Source organism: Oreochromis aureus, linkage group 6, assembly GCF_013358895.1.
Source record: "Oreochromis aureus strain Israel breed Guangdong linkage group 6, ZZ_aureus, whole genome shotgun sequence".
Classification (NCBI taxonomy): domain Eukaryota; kingdom Metazoa; phylum Chordata; class Actinopteri; order Cichliformes; family Cichlidae; genus Oreochromis; species Oreochromis aureus.
In genome coordinates this window covers 23,503,454-23,513,083 of record NC_052947.1, presented here as the reverse complement: position 1 = coordinate 23,513,083, position 9,630 = coordinate 23,503,454, and the positions used below count along the sequence as shown (strand labels likewise).

The 9,630-nt window shown below is 37.9% G+C and overlaps 1 long non-coding RNA gene across 1 annotated transcript; it reads right to left on the bottom strand.

Annotated features, from left to right (window-relative positions):
• Positions 1–357: 357 nt before the first annotated feature.
• On the bottom strand, positions 358–1,850 carry LOC120440790. The gene is made up of 4 exons (XR_005613511.1): positions 1,767–1,850; positions 1,164–1,319; positions 893–942; positions 358–770 (listed from the first exon to the last, which is right to left on the bottom strand). It is a non-coding gene; the product is annotated as an uncharacterized LOC120440790 (long non-coding RNA).
• Between the last annotated feature and the right edge of the window lie 7,780 nt (positions 1,851–9,630).

Here is a 9,630-nt window from a genome sequence, read left to right as displayed (position 1 = left end):
ATAGTGAAGTGGCTTAAACAGTCATGTAACAACCAAGATCCCTGGTTTGAGACCTAAAGGAGAAAGCAGGCAACTTCAGTATCACTGGCACCAGTATTTACTTTCTCTTTATCCCAGTGTTGGTCATGTTGTCTCTTTTCTTTGTGTATTTGCTTCTTTGATGAAGGGGACCCCTTCTCAAATGAAAAAACACAGACGTGATGAAGCAAGCAGAAATTGAAATTTGTCTCCACACAAATGCCTATGAGTGGTCCTGTCTTCTGTTTTTGGCATACAACACATGAGACCAGTCTCTAGCCACATACATAAAATGTGATTAGGCAGAAAGGTGATTTTCATCACAGGCACTATTCACGATGGCAGGGCAACATGGGAGCTTTTACAAGCACTCATGTATTTTCATATGTATTTTTAATGGATTAATGATGATACATCAGTCTGTCGGAATTTACAAGAACAATATTTTTTGCATTAAATAACTTCAAAAAATGTCTGGCTATATACCTTTAAATATCATCGAAAACAAGCATCTCACTGAAGAAGAAATGGACAATTTTAATTATTACTAATCTTGGTAGGTAGAGGAAAAATGGAAAAACAAAAAACTTAATCACTTCTGATTCATAATGCACTTTTGAATGTAAAATCTAGACCCCAGAGGTCTTGACAGTAGAATAGGTGCAGAAGTCAGAACTATAGGTTATCTTCTTCTTTGATCGCTGCTGTGTTGCTTGACGTGTTTCCACTGTAGCATAAAGCACATCTTCATCCTGTGAATGAATTTGTTGTTTGTAATTATGAATATGACTGGTTTTCTATAAATGATTCATTTTGTTAGAATTAATTATGACAAGTGCTGAAAAAATATGGATTGAATATTAATGTAATTTACCTGAGTTCTTCTTGTTTGCCCACTGATTTCTGGTCTTTGTTGATCGACTTCTGGCCACAGAAATTAATACATAATTAAAAAATAAAATCCACCATTATACTGACTTAGATGTAGTAACCTCATTGTCTGGAATTTTCTTATGTTAGTAAAAATGTTTTTAAATTTTGCACAAATTGTTAAGTTTACAAATTGAGCTGATGACAAAACTTTGTAATATACTAATTTGATGATAAGAGGATTGATTGAAAAAAGTACCATATTTAGCAATTACCTGTTTTCTGGCAGAGGTAATGAACAAGAAGAGATACAAGAAGAGAGGAGAGAGCTGCAAAAGTTGGACACAGGATGAAGAGCAGTTTCCAACACATGCCGCAGTCTTGTGGAGATGTTTGATCAGTTAAAGTTGAAGAATGTGGATCACTGGAGTCTAAATTGTTCACAAACATGTTTCAGTTAGGTCTGTGTATATATTTTTTATCATTCTGATGTTTGAGATATTGACTCTCAGTCATCAGAAAACTAGAAAAAACGCATTTGAAAAGAAGACATGCATGGCAATCAAAATATTTGTTTGGTTTAAAAATAGTTAATCTTGCTTTTCATTAATAATGGTTTGACACTTCATATTAAATATGTGAGCAATGGACAGCAATGCATAATGTTATTGATAGAATATTTAAACTGCAATTCATATAAAATGCATTTTGACAATTTTGACCTAAAAAGTGTCAAATAATTGTGTAATCATGTAATGGTTTAGGAATATTTCCTTTCTAAAATTGTTTTTGACAATGAACCTGAGTCTAAGTTACAGTTACATTTTTTAAATATTGATACTAATGTTTAATGTTGAAAAAATCACTTGAGCACTTACTGATTTTAATCCTTGTCGCCACACTGCCATAACTCTGAACAAATTCAAGGTTAATATCCTTTTTATCCTTTAGCTGTTTCTGCTCAGTTCCACAATAATAGAGGCCCTCATCAGAATCAGAAATATTCACAATCAGCAGGTCATACGATCCAGAGGACTGGTTGTTTACAAAGTGGAAGCGAGGTAGAGAATTCACTAAAGTTGCTCGGTTACAGATGGGTTTCCATGAATCCTTTGTTTGTTTTAAGACAAGAGGAGGCTGATTTTCATGGGTACAATTTCTGTACCACACAATATATTCCTCAGATGGTGTGGTACGGTCACAATACAGAGTTATGTTTTCTCCAGATCTCACTGTCAGATCCACCACTGATCCAGAAATCCAATCACCTCCTGAAATACAAACACAATGTTAAATTTTGCCAATCTTTCACATTGTACTACATAATTGTAATTATCGAGTACAGAAGTTAATGTAGGTGATGTCAAATAAAATCAGTAGACTAGGTAAATGTTACATAAAATGAATGTTTCATAAAAGGCTCCTTCCAAAATATTACCTAAAAAAAGGACAAAAATGATGTGAAGTCTGTCCATGTTTGACGACGACTTGCAGTTAAACGATATCAAAAATGGTCTCACTCTCAAGTGTCGCCTTCAGAGACTTTTCCATTTAAGGAAATGTAAGTTCTGATTGGCTTGTTGAGTGGAACCTTTTATTCTGTGGCTGTTTTCTGTTTGTGTGATGTTATGTTAATGAAAACAACACAGGAACACATATGCACTGCATGCATAGATCCATAGTAAAATCAGGAAGCATGAATGAAATTATGTAATAGACTTGAAGTGTGCAAAATATGTTTTAGTTAGTGCTTGGAACAGATTAGAAACGAGATTTGGATTTAGAAAACATGTAATGCTAATGTCACATTCAAAGCAGTCACAAAAGTTTTACCCAGATCCATCCCTCCATTTTTACCTCCATAGAGGTCATTTGAGCAGCAGTCCAGTAGCACATGTCCATATAAGTGAGGTAAGGAATGTTTATTCACCAGCATTCAATCAAGAAAAAAAGTAAGCAAAACGTGTGACATTTTTCACTGACACTAGTCACAATGATCTTTATAAAGGCCATGCATAACACAAAATTGGAATTTAAACAACACAACTTTAAAGCAGAAAATCAGGACAAAATTTGAAGAATTTAAAGAATTAATTTAGTCTCTGCATTAAAACAGACCCATGCAGCTTTTATATTGTTGCAGATGGTTCACTGATCAGCATGTCAGTATCTTGCTCAATTCTTCCTACACTTGTGAACAAGACCCTGAACTATGGGTAAAATGGACTGAACCAAACAGGCTTTAGCTGGAATACATAAAAGATGTGAATTCTCATATTGCGTGACAGAGACAAAGAGAGCCAGGGTTAAATAGAGACTTGATTTCAACATAACCAATTTAGTTTGGAGAGAGATTTTCTTAGATTCAAACTGCAAAGTGAGATTTTTAGTGGATATTCAGAATTTCTGACTTGGAAGGTAGCTCAGTCAAGGTTTTTGGTGGAAGTCGAATGGATGCTTGTTCTTTCCCTTGATTCTAAGAAGAGCAGCTTGTGTGGATCCCCAAAGCTGTCAACACTGCGGGAAAAGATTTCTCACCTTCAACATCAGGGAAAAGCAGAAGTTGGTAGCCCAGTGAAGACTTGAATGGGAAGAAGTCATTAGTAGTGGAATTCAGGAATTTGATTCGACAGCTGAGAGCTCCAGGTTGACTGGTTAACGCATCCACTCCCTGGTTAGCTCTCTCCACTTGCCGGTTGATCTGGGTATGGAAGCCAAAAGAGAGACTAGTCTGAGCTCCCAGTGCTCCACACAGCTCCTTCCACGCAAGTGAGGTTAACTGAGGTTCACGGGAAGAAACAATGTCCAGTGGGCAACCACATGGTCAGAAGAAAGGGTTTTTTTAATGTTTATTTATAAGATTTTAAGTTCAAAGTTACATAACGTCACACCAGTCAAAGGACATAAGATTCAAAAACAATAACATTTAAGCACAGAAAAAAAAAAAAAGAAAAACCAGAAACCAAACACACAACAACAACAAAAAAAACCCAAACAGAAAAACAGGAAAGAAAAGGGAAAAAAAATACACCAGTTAGCCAGTACAAATCAAAAGTTCAAAAGAAACACCAATGTCCAAAGAGGATGATCTTCTGTGTGAGGTTAGACAGGGCAACAGAGAGTTCACCAAGTCCAAAAGATGTGGGAAACAGGTCCAGGAAGGAATCAGGGTCCGGCAGAAGTTCAGTTTCACATAAACACAAAGTGCAGTCAAAAAGGGTTAAAGTTTATGTTGAATTCCCATTAATATGATTGAGAAAAGGGCCCCAGATTTCAACAAACTTAAAATGGGTGTCAACCAAACGATAACGAACCTCTTCAATATACAAACAAGCAATCATCTCACGTAGCCAAACCCTGAACAATGGAGGAGATGGTGATTTCCAGGCTCTAAGAATAAGTCTTTTAGCTACAATCATGCCAAACATTAAGGCATTCTGAAGAGGACGTCTGAGTGCCAGTGAGGTTAGGGAGCAGCCTAGCACTGCAAGTACACCATCCGGCTCTAATTTTAAGTCATAAATCCTGTTATATATATTAAATATCTCTGCCCAGAAACTCCTGAGTGTGGGGCAAGACCAGAAAAGGTGACCAAGGGTTCCATCCATTGCTTTGCATCTGTCACACAAAGACGAAATAGACGGAAAAATGCTGCATAGCCTTGTTTTAGAAAAATGCAAACGATGAATGACCTTGAACTGTATAAGTTGTAGTCTGGCATTAACAGAGCATTCTTTAATCTTCTTCAACACATTGGCCCACAAAGCATCCGATATGTCTACTTCCAAGTCCTTAACTCAAGCATCCTTGATATGGTTTGTAGGTGGTATAAGTGTAAAAAGTGTAGTAAATTGGCTGATTAGGTGTTTGGAAGTGGGATTTTTAATCAAATAATCATAAAAGTCACTATGAGCAGGGGGCTTGTCCAGATGGGCAAAAGAGTGTTTAACAAAATTCCTAATTTGTAAGTATCTAAATAAATGAGCAGAGGGGAGCATAAATTTTGATTGCAGCTGAGCAAATGAAGCAAAACAATTGTCGATGTAGAGGTCCTTAATAGTGTGAAGACCTAATGCTGACCAACGCTTAAACACAGGGTCCATCAAGCCAGGTGAAAAAGAAAGGTTTTCAGTTATGGGAGCAAAAATGGATAGGTCTGGAAGGCACAAAGCAACCCTAACTTGCTTTAAGATCCTAAGAGAATGACCTAGGACAAAATCATTACTTAAAAGTTTGGTAGGTATGTTGAGCTTAGAAAACAGAATAGCATCAAGTGATGTACCAAAAATTGATTTAGCATTGTGTGCCTCTATCAAAGGCCAAGAAGGACCACATCCCTCCTGAACAGCAGGAACGGCTGAAACACTGTTCCAGAAAACCCACGTTCTGGCATTGCAAGCCCAGTAGTAGTGCCTGAAAACTGGGAGGCCTAATCCACCCTCAGAGGAGGGTTTCTGCAAGTGAGCCTTTGAAATTCTATGGGGTTTATTTGCCCAGATGAAAGACAAAATGATAGAGTTGATAGTTTTAAAAAAGGATGAGGTGAGAAAGATGGGTATGTTTTGGAAAAGATGAATAAATTTAGGAAGTACTACCATTTTAATAATATTGACACGTCCAATTAAAGAAAGTGGGAGAAGAGTCCATTTATCTATCTTAGCTTTAATACTATCAATGAGGACCTGAAAGTTCAATTTAAATAGCAGCTTACGGTTTCTGGGAATGTTAATACCTATTTAAAGTGACTGCTGGTGGTTTTAAAAGATAAGCTAGAGATGAAGCTAGAGTCGAGCCCATCTGCCAGTGGCATAAAAATGGACTTGTCCCAATTAATTGTGAAACCAGAGAGTTGTCCAAATTTGTTAATGAGATGAAGCAGGGGAGGCAAAGAGAGCCTGGCATCAGACAGTGTCAGAGCCACATCATCTGCATATAGAGTTATAGTAGATTTGACAGGACCACAGGATATACCTACAATATCAGAGCTGCTTCTAACTGCAATGGCCAGAGGTTCCATAGCTAGAACAAAGAGCAGTGGAGATAAACAGCAACCCTGTCTAGTCCCCCGGTGAAGTAGAAACGGGTGAGATCTATCAAAATTTGTCAGTACCGATGATCTTGGCCGTGCATAAAGCATACGTACCAAAGTTGTGAAATTACTACCAAAGCCAAATTTCTCAAGTGTAGCAAACAGGTATTTCCACTCAATTTGATCAAAAGCTTGTTGTGCATCTAATGAAATAACAGCTGAATTTGGAGGATTTGTTCCATACAGTACATTCAATAGACGACGGGTATTAGAGAAAGCAAATCTATCTGGGATAAACCCAGTTTGATCGTGTTGAATTAAAGTGCCCAAAAATTTATTAAGGCGTGAAGACAAGACTTTTGCAATGATTTTTTGATCACAGTTTAATAAACTAAGTGGGTGATATGAAGTCACATTGATGGGGTCTCTGTCCTTCTTAGGGAGAAGACAAACGTGGGCCTCATATATGCTATCAGGGAAAGAGCCCCGTGCAATGGAGCAGTTCACCATTCTGAGTAAAAGTGGAGCGATTATATCAATGTGGGCTTTATAAAATTCTATATTGAACCCATCCGGTCCGCAGGCTTTACCGCTAGGGAAAGAAAGGATAGCAGCTTTGACTTCTGTGATGCTGAAGTCAGCTTCAAGCGCTTGGGTGGCAGAATCTGTGAGGGTTGGAATACTCAGAGAGTTAAGAAAGCAAAAAAGCTCAGAGTCATTGGCGTTCGATTTAGAAGAGTACAGTGTGCTGAAAAACTCAACAAATCTGTCATTAATCAGCTTAGGATCAGTAATTAATTCACCGGTAGAGGAGGCAATTTTGTGTGGTGCGATGGGCTTGCACATCTTTTAATTGTCTGGCAAGTAATTTATGGGGTTTATCTCCCAACTCAAAGTGTCTTTGTTTCAATTAATAATATCGCTTCTGACTTGGAAGCGATATTGGAAATATGATTGTATTCAAGTTTTAGTTTTAGAATAGCATTAGATATGTCCTCAGTATCAGATTGGCGAAGTGCCTCCTCTAATGTTGATAATTCAGAGTCAATTTGGGACAGACGATTTAATCTAGTTCTTTTCGAAAATGTTTGAAAGGAGATGATCTTGCCACGCAATACTGCCTTAAATGATTCCCAAAGAGTAGAATCAGAGACCTCACCGTTGTCGTTGTGTTTTAAGAAATCTGAAATCTCAGTGGAAACATAAGTGGAGAAAGTTTTGTCTGACAGAAGGGTAGAATTGAATTTCCAATTGAAAATTCGAGGCTGTAAATTAAAATCTATTTTCATGGTAAGTGGAGCATGTTCAGAAATCAAGATTTGATGATAAGCAGAGCTAATAATACTGGGTAATAGTCTAGAATCTGTAACAAAGTAATCTATTCTGGTAAAGCTACGATGTACAGGTGAAAAAAAGGAATATTGCCTGTCATCTGGATGCTGAAGCCTCCAAACGTCTACCATGTTGTGTGATTCTACCAGATTGTTCAAAACTGCCATGGATCTAGTAGTGGGGGCTATTTTTGTAGATGATCTATCCAAAACAGGATCAAAATAGCAGTTAAAATCGCCACCAATTATTATATTAGACATATTATATTCAGAAATTAGGTCAAATATTTTGGAAAAGAAGTCAGGACAGTCAAAACTAGGGGCATAGATATTTAGCAAAACCAGTGGAAAAGAGTTAATGGACCCAGAGACCAAAACAAATCTCCCACCCGGATCAGTAACGACGGATCCAAATATAAATGGAGTGGTTTTCCGTATGAGTATAGCAACACCTCTGGCCTTAGATGTGAAAGTGGACTGGTAGACCTGCGACACCCAGTTTGCTCTTAAACGTCTCTGTTCATTGGAGTGAATATGAGTTCCCTGAAGAAAAATGATATCAGACGATAAATGCTTGCAGACGATAAAGGACATGTTCCTAAACCAGTAACATTGTTACCCCGCATCTAAACGAGAGGTGGTATGACATATGGACTGGTGAAAAAGAATACACACGAGTGGCATAAAAAACGGTTAAAACAAAATTAACAACAAGAACACTGAACCCCACCCCCCAAAAAGAAAAAGGCCGCAAAAAAGAACAAGAACCACTGCAGCCCATCCCAGCGTGCATTAAGGGGACTGCCGGGAAGAGGAGCACAAAAAAACAAAGAAGAAAAAGAGAAAAAAACATCCTGCGGATACGGCAGCTCCGCACCAGACTCCATTAATCAAAACAATAATTACACCCATAAATCGACTGATTGGATAAAAAAAAAGACGCCAACATATAACATGACTTGTGTATAACCAAAGTTAAATATAAACGTTCTCAGTACTTCACGATAGAGAAAAGTTATAAGACATCGTAGCAAAAGAAAAAAAAATGATAGAAAACTAACACCACCGAAGCATTCAAAAAATGATTGAACAAATCGCGACTCTCACTATAGGAAGAGAAGAGTGAGAATGTTCAACAATACAGCCACATCAACAGCATGAACAAATATATTACCAGGTCATGATTACAGTGAGTCCACAAACCGTTCAATGATTGTCGAGATGACTGTGTTACCTGAGGAGCATCAAAGACCAGTGACAAAATCTGGAAAACTGGAGCTGAGACAACGTGTTTCTTGAGAGAGTCAAATGTTTCCTGAGCAGTGGAGTTCCACTGAACATCTATTGTGGGTGGCTGAAATTCCAGATGAAACAGCAATAAAAAATTTTCAAAACCAAGTGTGGACACTGACCATACATACAACTCAGACCACACAGTGTTCTTGTTATGGGTTTCTTTTTCTTTTATTCTGTTTGCACACTGTTTTCGTTTTGGCACCAATGTTCTGTTGGACTCTCGTATCCCATCACAGCTCCCAGCGTCACTAAAAAGGGAAAAACCTAATTACTACAAATGAGCTGCAGCTGCTCCATCAGCATCCCTGGCATTGCCCCTTGAGCCTGTTGCACCACCTCTCCCCCTCCTAAAGACCACACACCACCACAGACACCAATCAATACTGGGGTTAAAAGTACTAAGACAGGGATGACCAAAGACCAAGGTAGTGTGAGATGCTTCAAACACAAATAAACTGATCTGCTTGATATGCTTGCCAGATGGTGACAGTGATAAAAGTTGTGTTTTCTCCAGCGCTTGGAGAGAATTTGTGAAGTTCTTGAGAGAGAACTTAGCTGGAACCATAAGTCTGTGTAGGGAACAATCACGGTTTCTTTTGAACACGATTTGCTGTCAGGCTCCACCTTTTGGATTAACCAGGTGTCATGGATTGCTGTATGCAGGAGACGAGGACCCAAACGCAGGTCTCTTAGACTACGTTCACACTGCAGGTCTTAAGATAAGATAAGATAAGATAAGATAAGATAACCTTTATTAGTCCCATGCATGTGAAATTTGTTAATACTTAATGCCCAATTCCAATTTTTTGATCAAATCCGATTTTTTTCTCTGCTTGTTCACACTACAGATAAAATGTGACAGCAAACGCGCTAGTATGAACCCTCAAAGCGGCCTGCATGTGCAAAAGAAGACATCAAACACAACGCGTTCTGTTTAGACCCAGACCAAACAATATTGTTTGACTGATGGCCCTTAATATAAAGACTTGTTTTGGACTTTAAGTTCCCAATTTTGCTTTAATTTATAAAGTTATTTTGTTATTTATATATGGCCTAATAATTATCCTTATTGCTGTTTTAGAGAGG